The sequence below is a fragment of the Manis javanica genome, chromosome 10, assembly GCF_040802235.1.
Source record: "Manis javanica isolate MJ-LG chromosome 10, MJ_LKY, whole genome shotgun sequence".
Lineage (NCBI taxonomy): Eukaryota > Metazoa > Chordata > Mammalia > Pholidota > Manidae > Manis > Manis javanica.
The window spans coordinates 59,518,066-59,533,576 of record NC_133165.1 but is presented as its reverse complement, the minus strand read 5'-3'; the positions used below and the strand labels follow the sequence as shown (position 1 = coordinate 59,533,576).

At 39.7% G+C, this 15,511-nt stretch overlaps 1 pseudogene; it reads left to right on the top strand.

Annotated features, from left to right (window-relative positions):
* The window catches only part of LOC108400952 (centrosomal protein of 290 kDa-like), a 332,902-nt pseudogene that overhangs the window by 301,802 nt on the left and 15,589 nt on the right, over nt 1-15,511 (top strand).

Genomic DNA, 15,511 nt, shown 5'->3' with positions numbered 1-15,511 from the left:
ACAGGCCTGGATGCAACTTTCACTCAGACTGAAGACCAGGCCTACCTCACATAAGCCCCAGCAGCTGACCTGCACACATGCACAAGAATAGGTGATTGTTTTAAGCTACTGAGTTTTGGGGTGTTCTATTACACAGCTTTGCAGTAAATACTGACTGCTACCCTAGGCAATGTCAAGACACATAGGAGAAAGGGCAGGAAAAGATGACGGGACAGTGCAGTGTCCTGAACACCATTCATTGGGGTGCTGGTTTTATTGTCGAGTCAGGCAGCAGCCCACAGGTGACTGACAGTACATTTGGCTTATGGTTTTATCACTTATAATCTTTGGACTTGAACTTTTGAATCTGAGAACTGAAGATAATAGTGAGTATCTTTAGGGCTCATGTGAGTATACAAATAATGTCAAGCATCTGGGTTCAATAAATGGGAAATAGCATCATCATCATCACCATCATATTCACTAGTAGTTGGATCAGCGTCAGAAATAAGAGTAACCCTGATCTCATCTGTTACATCCTTTCACCTCTTCCCGAGATCGGTGTGGCATTTTCTCATGGGATTCTTATAACATCTATGAAGAAATACCATGATAAAGGAAAGCACTCATGGAATAGTTGTTTGAGATTTTTTTGCTGAAATTTAAGATTAGTTTCCTTTTTCTTAGTCCTATCAGATATTTCTATTTACCCTGAGCTCGAGTGAAAAAGGAAGATGGAAGCAGCTTAGGGAAGACCCTCTTTTTCCAAAAGAGAGAGGCTCAGGACCACATATCCCAGGCTAATGAAGATTTGGAGGTGGGTGGGCTAAGTTTATAAGAAAATTAATAAATACAGGATTGTATAATGGGAAAAAGATTTAGACCTGTGCTCATGGACTTTCTGGGGAATGTCAGTGGTAAGTTGTAGTGTGTATCTTTGAAAGCACTTGGAAATTTTACCCTTTTTCTGGTTTACCCAACATCAGTAACAGTAAAAAGCCACAGGAAGCCTGAAAAGGGAGCTCTGGGGGAGAGGAATTGCTGAGAGAATGTTTGGGTTTTGCAGTGAGTGGAGGGAAAATGGATTAAGTCAGAAACAAAGGGCAGTGGCAAGAGGAGAAGACATTGTCCAGGCCTGGGGCTTTTCCTGGAATAAGTAAAATCTGCAGGATAGGGGGCATGACTTCTTCCCTTTCTCTTACTCTTACTCTTCTACCTCCCTTTTCCTCCACGGGGCCCATCCAGAGGACAGACAGCACTCGCCAAGGAACTGGGACATGAGAGATGGTGATCTCCCTCTCCACGCTGTTTCACTGGGAAAACGGATTTGATTTCCAAACAACCAACTTGGAGGCTTCCTATTTGTCTTTACTTCACCCTTTGAGAATAGGGAGCTGCCTGGTACTTTGAGAGAGCTTAGCTTGGAGGAGCCAAAAAGGGGCTACAGGCTGTCCTTATACCAAGGGAAAGCTCTCCTGCTGAGGCAGCTGTCTTCACCAGCAGTGGGGTCACGTTTGTTAGATATGCCCACAAAATTAGTGAGGCTCCCAGTGGCCTTTTTTTTTTTTTTTGCAGGGACTAAAGAATCCCCTTGGACTGGGTTCATCTCTTGGAACCACTAACTTGACTTGGAAAGGCAGAGGTGAGGGGTAATTCTGAGAACATTGTGTTGTTCCGTGGCCCTGCCCTTAGCCCAGTCCTTATGGACTAAGTGGGATCCAGTAGGGTGGAGTGGTGACGATGGTGTATCATCAGTAAAACCTGGGGGAGCCATTTTCAAAAACTCTTGTTAGACTTCAGGGTACCAGGATATATGCCTTGGTACTTTCTATCATTCTCCCAAATCAGTTTTGGCACCTATGGGGCTCCATTGTGACACTGGTTGGGGACAGTGCCTAGAAGTTATGGCAGTGGTATCTGGTAGAAAACTATGGTTCCTGGAGGACACTGTGAGGTGAGGGGTTTAAGTTGTCAGGATGCTGGAGCAGAGGGAAGAAACTGGGCAATTTAAGGGCAGCTAAATGGCTAGGACACTTTATTTGTTAGTGGCAGGTGGAATTCTTCAGGGGGCTGGAGTCCCACAGGGGGAGGCAGGAAAAGAGCAAGTAAAAGGATATATATTTGACAGCCAAACACTATAGATAGATTCTATCATTGAATCCTTACAACAACCTTGTGAATTGCATACTCATTTGTCCCCATTTCCCAGATAAGACTTCTGAGGAAGATGCAATTGGAGAAAATTGTTCAAAGTCCTTGGCCAGCCCATGAAGGATGCAGGCTTAAAACTCAAGCCATCTTATTCTGGAAGCCTTACTTCCAGTCATTGCCTCCTGTCTATCCTCTTGTCTGTGAGAGCTGGAATCACTAAGGTCAAACACTCATTAGGTGTGGCCTGTTTGCTCTGATGGCTTATGGGGTTGGGAACCCCCTGTTTCACACTGCGGCCCGAGGCAGAATCAAGAATACTCCCAGCACAGTGCATACATGTTTTAACATTAACTACCTTCGAAGGTATTCTAATTATCTGTGTCCAGTTAATCGTTTTTTTTTTCTTTTTTTTCCCTCTGTTGGATTTTTTTTTTTTTGAGAGGGCATCTCTCATATTTATTGATCAAATGGTTGTTAACAACAATAAAATTCAGTATAGGGGGGTCAATGATCAATGTACAATCATTAATCCATCTCAAGCCTAATTCTGGTCAGTCTCCAATCTTCTGAAGCATAACGAACAAGTTCTTACATGGTGAACGAATTCTTACATAGTGAATAAATTCTTACATGGTGAACAGTACAAGGGCATTCATCACAGAAACTTTCGGTTTTGATCACGCATTATGACCTATAAACAATCAGGTCAAATATGAATATTCGTTTGATTTTTGTACTTGATTTATATGTTGATCCCACATTTCTCCCTTTATTATTATTATTATTATTTTTATTTTTGATAAAATGCTGAAGTGGTAGGTAGATGCAAGATAAAGGTAGAAAACATAGTTTAGTGCTGTAAGAGGGCAAATGTAGATGATCAGATAATCAGGTGTGTGCCTGTGGACTAAGTATTAATCCAGGCTAGACAAGGGCAGCAAAACATCCATGGATGCAGAAGATTTCTCTCAAAGCAGGGGGGGTGAGGTTCTGAGCCTCACCTCTGTTGATCCCCAAATTCTCACCTGATGGCCCCCCTGCGACTGTGCCTGTCTTAGGTTGTTCCTCCCTTGAGGAATCTTACCTGTCTCTGGCTAACCAGTCATCTTCCGGGTCCATACAGGGAAATGTAAAGTTGGTAAGTGAGAGAGAAGCCATATTGTTTGAAAAGGTTAGCTTTTTACTTCTTTGCAGATTTATGCCCTGTGGGCCCAGCACTTGTCTCGAGGTATCTTTACCACCTGGAGGAATTATGATACTCGGTAAATTCGATATGAGGCACGAATTCTATTTAAGGGTTGTAATTAGGAAGGAAGAAGAAAAGCTATAGATGTAGCATATGGAAGGAAACATGGGAGGATTGATTATTTCTTTGACATATCTTCTTGTAGAGTACCTTAAGTATGTATAGGTTTTAAACTACTAACTAGTTTGCACACACATATTAACATAATAGGAATACGGTGACATAAACAAAGCAAATCTATAATTACCAGCCATCTCCAGTGAAGCCAAGAAAACCATTTAGGCACCCTAGGCATTTGTGAAAATTTATCTATGATATGATGGATATTGTCCAACTGTACTTGAACAATCAGACAAATTAAAGCAGCCCATTTCTGGGATCTGTTCACATCCCATATGTTCTTTTAACCGTAGATAGTCTATAGTCATGAGATTTTGGAGTGCTACAACTTGCACCCCTCCCAACTCCTGGTTGAGTTCCAACAGTACAGATCCGGTCAAATTCATTGTCTCACTGTATGCACATGCCAGCCTAGACATCTCCCTCCTCATTCCTATGGCAAGTCTAGGAGAAGGTGGGCTGGATGCAGCCACAACTGCAGCATCGTCCGGATTCCTGTGGAGGCTTTTTGATGATCATCCCCCGGCACAAGTCCTCCAGAGAGTGCTCATGCCGGAAGCTCCTCCTCATATGGTATCTTAGTTCATTTTCTGGGTATCCAAGCTAGGCCTTGATCTTCTGCATAGAAACAAACAGACCCTTTGCCCACACTTTGACATGCCCTCTATACCACTGTGCAGAACTCATTGGAGGTCAGCACACAGTAACTGCTTTTTTTTTTTTTTTATTAAGAGAAAGGAATATTATCAGAAAAGAGTACCTCCATAGCTGATCATCTGACACCCTTTAAGTGATCAACATTAAGGATATTTAAAGCATGCATTGATCTTTGATTTACCAATAGTTTTATCCTATCAAGGAGTAATCCCCCTTTTCTTTCTTTCTTTCTTTCTTTATTTCTTTCTTTCTTTCTTTCTTTCTTTCTTTCTTTCTTTCTTTCTTTCTTTCTTTCTTTCTTTCTTTCTTTCTTTCTTTCTTTTTTTTTTTAATTTTTAATCTACACTTACATGAAGAATACTATGTTTACTATGCTCTCCCCTATGGCAGGTCCCCCCTAACAACCACATTACGGTTACTGTCCATCAGCTTAGCAAAATGTTGTAGAGTCACTACTTGTCCTCTCTGTGTTGTGCAGCCCACCCTCCCTTTCTCCCTCCCCCCCATGCATGCTAATCTTAATACCCCCCTTCTTATTCCTACCCCCTTATCCCTCCTTGCCCACCCATCCTCCCCAGTTCCTTTCTCTTTGGTACCTGTTAGTCCATTTTTGGGTTCTGTAATTCCGCTGCTGTTTTGTTCCTTCAGTTTTTCCTTTGTTCCTATAATCCTCAGATGAGTGAAATCATTTGGTATTTCTCCTTCTCCACTTGGCTTATTTCACTGAGCATAATACCCTCCAGCTCCATCCATGTTGCTGCAAATGGTTGGATTTTTCCACTTCTTATGGCTGAGTAGTATTCCATTGGGTATATGTACCACATCTTCTTTATCCATTCATCTACCAATGGACATTTAGGTTGCTTCCAATTCTTGGCTATTGTAAATAGTGCTGCGATAAACATAGGGGTGCATCTGTCTTTCTCAAACTTGATTGCTGCGTTCTTAGGGTAAATTCCTAGGAGTGGAATTCCTGGGTCAAATGGGAGGTCTGTTTTGAGCATTTTGATGAACCTCCATACTGCTTTCCACAATGGTTGAACTAATTTACATTCCCACCAGCAGTGTAGGAGGGTTCCCCTTTCTCCACAGCCTCACCAACATTTGTTGTTTGTCTTTTGGATGGCAGCTATCCTTACTAGTGTGAGGTGATACTTCATTGTAGTTTTAATTTGCATTTCTCTGATAATTAGCGATGTGGAGCATCTTTTCATGTGTCTGTTGGCCATCTGTATTTCTTTTTTAGAGAACTGTCTGTTCAGTTCCTCTGCCCATTTTTTAATTGGGTTATTTGTTTTTTGTTTGTTGAGGCATGTGAGCTCTTTATATATTCTGGACGTCAAGCCTTTATCGGATCTGTCATTTTCAAATATATTCTTCCATATTGTAGGGTTCCTTTTTGTTCTATTGATGGTGTCTTTCGCTGTACAGAAGCTTTTCAGCTTAATGTAGTCCCACTTGCTCATTTTTGCTGTTGTTTTCCTTGCCCAGGGAGATATGTTCAAGAAAAGGTCACTCATGTTTATGTCTAAGAGGTTTTTGCCTATGTTTTTTTCCAAGAGTTTAATGGTTTCATGACTTACATTCAGGTCTTTGATCCATTTTGAGTTTACCTTTGTATATGGGGATAGACAATGGTCCAGTTTCATTCTCCTACATGTAGCTGTCCAGTTTTGCCAGCACCATCTGTTGAAGAGACTTGTCATTTTGCCATTGTATGTCCATGGCTCCTTTATCAAATATTAATTGACCATATATGTTTGGGTTAATTTCTGGAGTCTCTAATCTGTTCCACTGGTCTGTGGCTCTGTTCTTGTGCCAGTACCAAATTGTCTTGATTACTATGGCTTTGTAGTAGAGCTTGAAGTTGGGGAACGAGATCCCCCCTACTTTATTCTTCTTTCTCAGGATTGCTTTGGCTATTCGGGGTCTTTGGTGTTTCCATATGAATTTTTGAATTATTTGTTCCAGTTCATTGAAGAATGTTGCTGGTAGTTTCATAGGGATTGCATCAAATCTGTATATTGCTTTGGGCAGGATTGCCATTTTGATGATATTAATTCTTCCTAGCCATGAGCATGGGATGAATTTCTATTTGTTAGTGTACCCTTTAATTTCTCTTAAGAGTGACTTGTAGTTTTCAGGGTATAGGTCTTTCATTTCTTTGGTTAGGTTTATTCCTACGTATTTTATTCTTTTTGATGCAATTGTGAATGGAATTGTTTTACTGATTTTTCTTTCTGTTAGTTCATTGTTAGTGTATAGGAAAGCCACAGTTTTCTGTGTATTAATTTTGTATCCCACAACTTTGATTAATCCTGATATTAGTTCTAGTAGTTTTGGAGTGGAGTGTTTAGGGTTTTTTTATGTACAATATCATGTCATCTTCAAATAGTGACAGTTTGACTTCTTCTTTACCAATCTGCATTCCTTGTGTTTCTTTTGTTTTGTCTGATTGCCGTGGCTAGGTACTCTAGTACTATATTAAATAACAGTGGGAAGAGTGGGCATCCCTGTCTAGTTCCTAATCTCAGAGGAAATGCTTTCAGCTTCTCGCTGTTCAGTATAATGTTGGCTGTGTGTTTAACATATATGGCCTTTATTATGTTGAGGTACTTGCCCTCTATTCCCATTTTGCTGAGAGCTTTCATCATGAATGGATGTTGAATTTTGTTGAATGCTTTTTCAGCATCCATGGAGATGATCATGTGGTTTTTGTCTTTCTTTTTGTTGATGTGGTGGATGATGTTGATGGATTTTCGATTGTTGTACTATCCTTACATTCCTGGGATGAATCCCACTTGGTCATGGTGTATGATCCTTTTTATATGCTGTTGAATTCTGTTTCCTAATACTTTATTGAACATTTTTGCATCTACATTCATCAGGGATATTGGTCTGTAATTTTCTTTTTTGGTGGGGTCTTTGCCTGGTTTTGGTATTAGGGTGATGTTGGGAGTTTGGGAGTATTCCCTCCTTTTCTATTTTTTGGAAGACTTTAAGGAGAATGGGTATTATGTCTTCTCTCTGTGTCTGATAAAATTCTGAGGCAAATCCGTCTGGCCCGGATGCTTTGTTCTTGGGTAGTTTTTTGATTACCGTTTCAATTTCTTTGCTCGTAATTGGTTTGTTTAACTTTTGTGTTTCTTCCTTGGTCAGTCTTGGGAGGTTGTATTTTTCTAGGAAGTTGTCCATTTCTTCTAGGTTTTCCAGCTTGTTGGCATATAGGTTTTCATAGTAGTCTTTAATAATTCTTTGTATTTCTGTGGAGTCTGTTGTGATTTTTCCATTCTCATTTCTGATTCTGTTGATTTGTGTTGATTCTCTTTTTCTCTTAATAAGTTTGGCTAGAGGCTTATCTATTTTGTTTATTTTCTCAAAGAACCAGCTCTTGGTTTTGTTGATTTTTGCTATTGTTTTATTCTTCTCAATTTTGTTTATTTCTTCTCTGATCTTAATGTCCCTCCTTCTGCTGACTTTAGACCTCATTTATTCTTCTTTTCCCAGTTTTGATAATTGTGATGTTAGACTATTCATTTGGGATTGTTCTTCCTTCTTCAAGTGTGCCTGGATTGCTATATACTTTCCTCTTAAGACTGCTTTCGCTGCGTCCCACAAAAGTTGGGGCTTAGTATTGTTGTTGTCATTTGTTTCTATATATTCCTTGATCTCTATTTTGATTTGTTCATTGATCCATTGATTATTTAGTAGCATGTTGTTAAGCCTCCATGTGTTCGTGAGCCTTTTTATTTTCTTTGTAGAATTTATTTCTACTTTTATACCTTTGTGGTCTGAAAAATTGGTTGGTAGAATTTCAATATTTTGGAATTTACTGAGGCTCTTTTTGTGAGCTAGTATGTGGTCTATTCTGGAGAATGTTCCATGTGCACTTGAGAAGAATGTATATCCTGTTGCTTTTGGATGTAGAGTTCTATAGATGTCTATTAGGTCCATCTGTTCTAGTGTGTTGTTTAGTGCCTCTGTGTCCTTACTTATTTTCTGCCCGGTGGATCTATCCTTTGGGGTGAGTGGTGTGTTGAAGTCTCCTAAAATGAATGCATTGCAGTCTATTTCCCTCTTTAGTTCTGTTAGTATTTGTTTCACATATGCTGGTGCTCCTGTGTTGGGTGCATATATATTTAGAATGGTTATATCCTCTTGTTGGACTGAGCCCTTTATCATTATGTAGTGTTCCTCTTTATCTCTTGTTACTTTTTTTGTTTTGAAGTCTATTTTGTCTGATATTAGTACTGCAACCCCTGCTTTCTTCTCACTGTTGTTTGCCTGAAATATGTTTTTCCATCCCTTGACTTTTAGTCTATGCTTGTCTTTGGGTTTAAGGTGAGTTTCTTGTAAGCAGCATATAGATGGGTCTTGCTCTTTTATCCATTCTATTACTCTGTGTCTTTTGATTGGTGCATTAAGTCCATTTACATTTAGGGTGACTATTGAGAGATATGTACTTATTGCCATTGCAGGCTTTAGATTCGTGGTTACCAAAGGTTCAAGGTTAGCTTCTTTAGTATCTTACTGCCTAACTTAGCTCGCTTATTGAGCTGTTATATACACTGTCTGGAGATTCTTTTCTTCTCTCCCTTCTTATTCCTCTTCCTCCTTTCTTCATATGTTGTGTATTTTGTTCTGTGCTCTTTTTAGGAGTGCTCCCATCTAGAGCAGTCCCTGTAGGATGCCCTGTAGAGGTGGTTTGTGGGAAGCAAAATCCCTCAGCTTTTGCTTGTCTTGGAATTGTTTAATCCCGCCATCATATTTAAATGGTAGTCATGCTGGTACAGTATCCTTGGTTCAAGGCCCTTCTGTTTCATTGCATTCAATATATGATGCCATTCTCTTCTGGCCTGTACGGTTTCTGTTGAGAAGTCTGATGTTAGCCTGATGTGACTCTTTCCTTGTCCTTGGTCCTTGCAATTTTAATTACTATGTGTCTTGGTGTTGTCCTCCTTGGATCCTTTCTGTTGGGGGTTCTGTGTAATTCCATGGTCTGTTCGATTATTTCCTCCCCCAGTTTGGGGAAGTTTTCAGCAATTATTTCTTCAAAGAGGCTTTCTATCCCTTTCCTCTTTCTTCTTCTTCTGGTACCCCTATAATACGAATATCATTCCTTTTGGCTTGGTCACATAGTTCTCTTAGTGTTGTTTTATTCCTGGAGATCCTTTTATCTCTCTCTATGTCAGCTTCTATATGTTCCTGTTCTCTGGCTTCTATTCCTTCAATGGCCTCTTGCATTTTATCCATTCTGCTTATAAATCCTTTCAGGGATTGTTTCACTTCTGTGATCTCCTTCCTGACATCTGTGATCTCCCTCCAGACTTCATCCCATTGCTCTTGCATTTTTCTCTGCATCTCATCCCATTGCTCTTGCATTTTTCTCTGCATCTCTGTCAGCATGTTCATGATTTTTATTTTGAATTCTTTTTCAGGAGGACTGGTTAGGTCTGTCTCCTTCTCAGGTGTTGTCTCTGTGATCTGTGTCTGCCTGTAGTTTTGCCTTTTCATGGTGATAGAGATAGTTTGCAGAGCTGGTACAAGTGACCGCTGGAAGAGCTTCCATTCTTGTTGGTTTGTGGCCTTCCTCTCCTGGGAGAATAGTGACCTCTAGTGGCTTATGCTTGTCAGCTGTGCGCAGACAGGGCTTCTGCTACCTGCCCATTTGCTATGGAGTTTATCTCTGCTGTTGCTGTGGGCGTGGCCTGGCTGGAGCTGCTCCTCCAAAGTGGTGGAGCCCCGTTGGAGGGGGAGCAGCCGGGAGGCTATTTATCTCCATAAGTGGCCTCTGTGCTCCCTGTTGCCCAGGGGGTTAGAGTGCCCAGAGATCCCCAGATTCCCTGCCTCTGGCCTAAGTGTCCTGTCCTGCCCCTTTAAGACTTCCAAAAAGCACTCTCCAAACCAAAACAACAGCAACAATGAGAGAGGGAACAGAAAAAAAAAAAAAAAGGAAAAAATATGCGATTTTTTTTTTCCCTCAGGTGCCAGTCCCAGGCACCCGCTCAGTGGTCCTGCTGCCCTGCCTCCCTAGCACCGGGGTCCCTGTCCCTTCAAGGCTTCCAAAAAGCACCCGCCCACCAGTCCCACAGGGAAAAACGCACAATATTCTTTGTCCTCAGGCTCCAGTCCCAGGCACCTGCTCACTGGTCCTGCCGCCCTGCCTCCCTAGCAATGGGGTCCCTGTCCCTTTAAGGCTTCCAAAAAGCACTCGCCAAAAAGAGAAAAAAAAAGGGGAAAAAAGCGCGATTTCTTCTTTCCTCAGGCGCCAGTCTCAGGCGCCCACCCACTGGTCCTGTAGGAAAAAAAGCGCGATAATCTTTGTCCTCAGGTGCCGGTCCCAGTCACCCACTCACCGGTCCCGCCACCTTGCCTCCCTAGCAACGGGGTCCCTGTCCCTTTAAGGCTTCCAAAAAGCACTCGCCAAAAAAAAAAACCGCTCTGGTTTCTTTCCACCAGCCGGGAGCCGGGGTGAGGGGCGCTTGGGTCCCGCCGTGCCGGGGCTTGTATCTTACCCCTTTCACAAGGTGCTGGGTTCTTGCAGGTGTGGATGTGGTCTGGATGTTGTCCTGTGTCCTCTGGTCTCTATTTTAGGAAGAGTTTTCTCTGTTATATTTTCATAGCTCTATGTGTTTTTGGGAGGAGATTTCCACTGCTCTACTCACGCCGCCATCCTGGCTCCACTCCCCCCTTTATTTCTTAATGTCCTATTTTCTAATTTCTTTAATTTTTTTTACTTCTTTTTTACCTAAAGCTGAATATATCAGAAAGTACAATATTTAACCTACTGCTAATTAAAAAAATGTTGTAGAGCATGTATAAAAAGATGTATTTGTTTGATTTTGTATTTTTAAAACTATAATGTCTGTGGAGTTACTAAATTGATAGTCTGTCAAGCCAGTAGAGAGAGAAAGGGACAGGGGAGAAAAAACTTAAGCTGTGCTGTGTGCTTTCACAAAATTACTTCATCTGTTGTTCATAACAATCTTATGAGGTAGGTGTCTTCTACCCACTTTACAGAAAAAGTAATCAAGCACAGATTTCCCTTTCAAATAACCGATAGTTTAAAATGAGAAATAAAATTGAACATAAATAATAATCTGAGTGTTACTGGGTTTCAGAAGAGGGAGCGATTATTTTCATTCAAGGAAGGAGGAAAAGGGCTTCCTGGATGAAGGGATTGAGGCAGTGATTGTTGCAGGCTTGTGTATTAGTTTACTAGGTCATTATAACAAAGCACCATAGATATAATGGTTTAAAACAACAGAAATATATTATCACAGTTCTGAAAGCCAAAAGTCCAGAATCAAGGTACTGGATGGGATTATTTCTTTAACCTCTGAAGGAAGTATCAGTTCTAAAGCCTTCTCCTTGGCGTATAGATGGGCATCTTCTCCCTTTCTCTTCACATTGTCTCCCCTCCAAGCCGCCTCCATGTCCAAGTTTTTTTCTTGCATAAGAATACCAGGCATACTGGATTAGGACCCACCCTAATTATCTTATTTTAACTCGGTTTAAAACTTTAAAAAGGCTCTATTTCCAAATAAAGTCACATTGGAGGTACTGGTAGTTAGGACTTCAACATATGAATTTGTGGGTGGAATGTGGGAATGAGGCATAATAAAATCCTAATAGATAAGTCATACTTTATTTTTGGACTCGAAAAGCCACTATAAATCAGTTTAGTCATTATGAGTATATATGGAAGCATTATTTGTGTGGACATTGTTAAGTCCTACTTGAAATTGTTTTCTTTTTAATTTAAACAAACTCCATTACCATATCTCCCTGCAAGTTTTATATTCTGACTTATTTATTTTGGTTTGAATTTCTCTAGAGCTCTCCAATTCTCTCATATTTTTCTAAGGAAAAATGTTCCCTGTTTTAGCATAGTGTTTACTTATCCAGTATGCCTTATGCATTTTTATTTATTAAGCCTTAAAAATATTCCTAACTTCATTTTCTTGAAGACTTCAGAAATGGAGTCAGAAGATCATGGACAAAGAGAACAGGACCTTCAAAAAGAAAACCTGAAGCTGTAATCTGAAAATATTGAACTAAAATTTCAGCTTGAACAAGCAAATAAAGATGTGCCAAGATTAAAGGTAAATTTTTGATGTTCTTTAGTTAGTAAATCTAATGCCTGACAACCTTTTTCTCCCACTTGTTGTTATGTTTACCATATTAGCTTATGAAGGAGTCAAAACTCATATTCATACAATGCCATGATAGTGTTATACTTTCTGTTCATTTAACATAAATTATTTGTTGAGACCTTACTTTGTTGTTAGGTACTCAGCTAGGTGCTGTACAGAATTATCCTTGCACATGTAGAACTTACATTCTAGCAGAGAAGGATGATAATAAACAAGTCAATATATAGTATGCCAACTACACTTAAGTGCCAAGGAGATAAAGCATAGCTGACATGACAGTATGTGTTGTGTTGGGTCAGGGCCTGGGGGGGAAACCTTCCTTAATAATTAAAGGTGATATTTTAGCAGAGAGCTAGGGGACAGGTAGAAGTGGGTATTAAACATACTGGGAAAAGAGTTTCAGACAACAGAAATAGCAAATTCAAATGCCCTGACGCAAGGGCATGGTTAGTTTATTCCATTAACAATCGTCACACTTTAAACATTAAAACAAGAAAGTCTTTACATTAAAAAAAATTAGGACAGCTGTCTCTTTCTTTTGGAAATTTTTTTTTAATGTTCATAGTAAGTTTATCTTTGGTTTTCCAAATCTTACCCTGTTTGTGGGAATCTTTTATTCCCTTTGGTTGGGTAATTGTTTCAGTTCTGTTTTCTAACTGGGAATAATAGTAATCTGTTTATTCCATGGGAAATAACACAACTAAATTGTGTTCTGCTTCTTATTCTGATCTTACCCTGTGAGAACTAGTGTTCAAAGTTTTCAGTTGTCTGTGTTTCTCTTTACCAGGATCTATATATGTAATTTATGAGACAGTTAAATAAGAGTTCTGAGCTCAAATTTACATTGTATCTTAAAGCAATAAGGTAGAAAATATTTTTTGAAATTCATATACATAATACTGTTGTGTTAATACAAGTCTGTTCACAATCCTCCTTGTTGCTGAAGAGATTCACTCCTTGTTCAGTTTGGCTATACACTTGAAGGCGCTGATAGCTGAGGTGAATAGTGTGCCTTTCCTTTTCAATGGCTGTAGTTTTGTTAAATTGTTACTTTAATCTTTTAGAATCAAGTAGGAGATTTGAAAGAAGTGTGAATTTCTTAAGAAAGAAAAAGCGGAAGTTGAGCGGAAGCTTGGCCATGTTAGAGGGGTGAGTATGTGAGAATATACCATGTCTTTGTTTTGATTTTAGAAGAGATAAAGCTGGAAATAAAAAAAGTTTGGCTGTGTCCTAACACTGCTGATATGCCTTTACCTGTGCCTGTAGTTTCTGCTTTGATTCCACTGCACCTACAGTGTACAATACCATTCAGTGTTTCTTTGTGCTTCAAGTTAATGTCCTTTATCAGCTGCCACACCTTACCTGCATTTTATCTTACTTGGACTCCACATCATCTCTTTTTCATTGCTTATCCCTTCACACCTTGAAAACATTTCACTTTTAGGAATCCTCCTTCTGTTCACTGACATAGTTACTAACTGCTCCTTGGTCTAATTCTGAACTTTTTAAACTGTTTTTATAGGATATCCATGGCAACTTCTTAGTGTAATGCTCTGTAAATATGTTGCCCAATTTTCTTTGTATTTTTCTCCCCATGTAATTTTGTAGTAACTTTATGTAATAAATAAATATTGCTTATGAGGACAAGGCCAAAGAGTCAAGCCCCTGCTGATCTCATGTTGGTGAGTGGCACAAATGGAAGCAATCGTAATACAAAAACATATTCAAGTAATACTATTAGATATATGATGGATTTAGTGAATATAATGCACATTATTTAAGAAGTATTCAGAACAAGTATCTTGCTGATAGCCATCAGTTGTATTTCATTTCATAATAAAAATATATTTGTTAATTTGGCCTTTTCTAAGTTAACTATGAAAATACATATTAAAAGTATTTAAAAGTTCAGACTTTAGGATTATTGCACAGTGTAAATATGGACTAAAGTGTAAAAACATTATTTTACTCAGCTCTTAAAAAACTGTTTTCCCTTTAAATTATATGCAGTTAAACTTAATTGGTGACCAGTCTCTTAGTAACTTTACAACAGGTTTTTTTCAGACATCTCTTCTATTTACATTGGTTAGAAACTGAATTTCTAATCAATGGCTGAATTCTGCAATTCAAATTTGGTAACTCATGAACTCTTTAAAGATACAATTTTTTGTAGCTTTTTTCTATGTAAAGAAAACTCCTCCGGGTTGGAAAGTTAATACAGGCAGAGTTCCTGGGGAGACTGGGATTCCAGCTGCTTGTGGAAATCAGGGATCCATATCTGGCTGCTCTGGGACAAAAATTTATACCACTGTGCCCAGCCCACTGGCTCAGGTAGTGGAGACAGGCACAGGAGCCAGGAGGCGGGGAACAGCTCTTTCCTACCCCTAGTATCGCTCCCCTGAGACCCCTGACATTGCTTCAGGGGCTCAGCAGCTCCAGAATAGAGCTTCTAGACACTAGAGGGCGCCATATACAAGCATGAAACGCCAAAGGAACCTTGTCCAGAGTAAAATTGTTAATACAACTCCAGAGAAAGATTTAAATGATATGGACCTCATGACTCTTCCTGAAAGGGAGTTCAAAATAAAAATAATCAACATCCTAATGGAGGTACAGAAAGACATCCAAGAACTCAGGAATGAATTCAGGTCAGAGATCCAATCATTAAAGAACACGATGGAGGGTATTAAAAGCAGGTTGGATACGGTGGAGACAATAAATGAAATAGAAACTAGAGAAGAGGAATACAAACATACTGAGGCACAGAGAGAAAAAAGGATCTCTAAAAATGAAAAAATATTGAGAGAACTGTGTGACCAATCCAAGAGGAACAAGATTCGCATTATAGGGATAACAGAAGAAGAAGAGAGACAGATAGGGATAGAAAGTGTCTTTGAGGAGGTAGTTGCTGAAAACTTCCCCAATCTGGGGAAGGAGATAGTCTCTCAGGCCATGTAGATCCACAGATCCCCCTACACAAGGGACCCAAGGAAGACAACACCAAGACACATAGTAATTAAAATGGGAAAGATCAAGGATAAGGACAGACTGTTAAAAGCAGCCAGAGGCAGAAATAAGATCACATACAAAGGAAAGCCCATCAGAGTAACAACAGACTTCTCAGCAGAAACCTTACAGGCCAGAAGGGAGTGGCATGATGTATTTAATGCCATGAAGCAGAAGGGCCTGGAACAAAGATTAC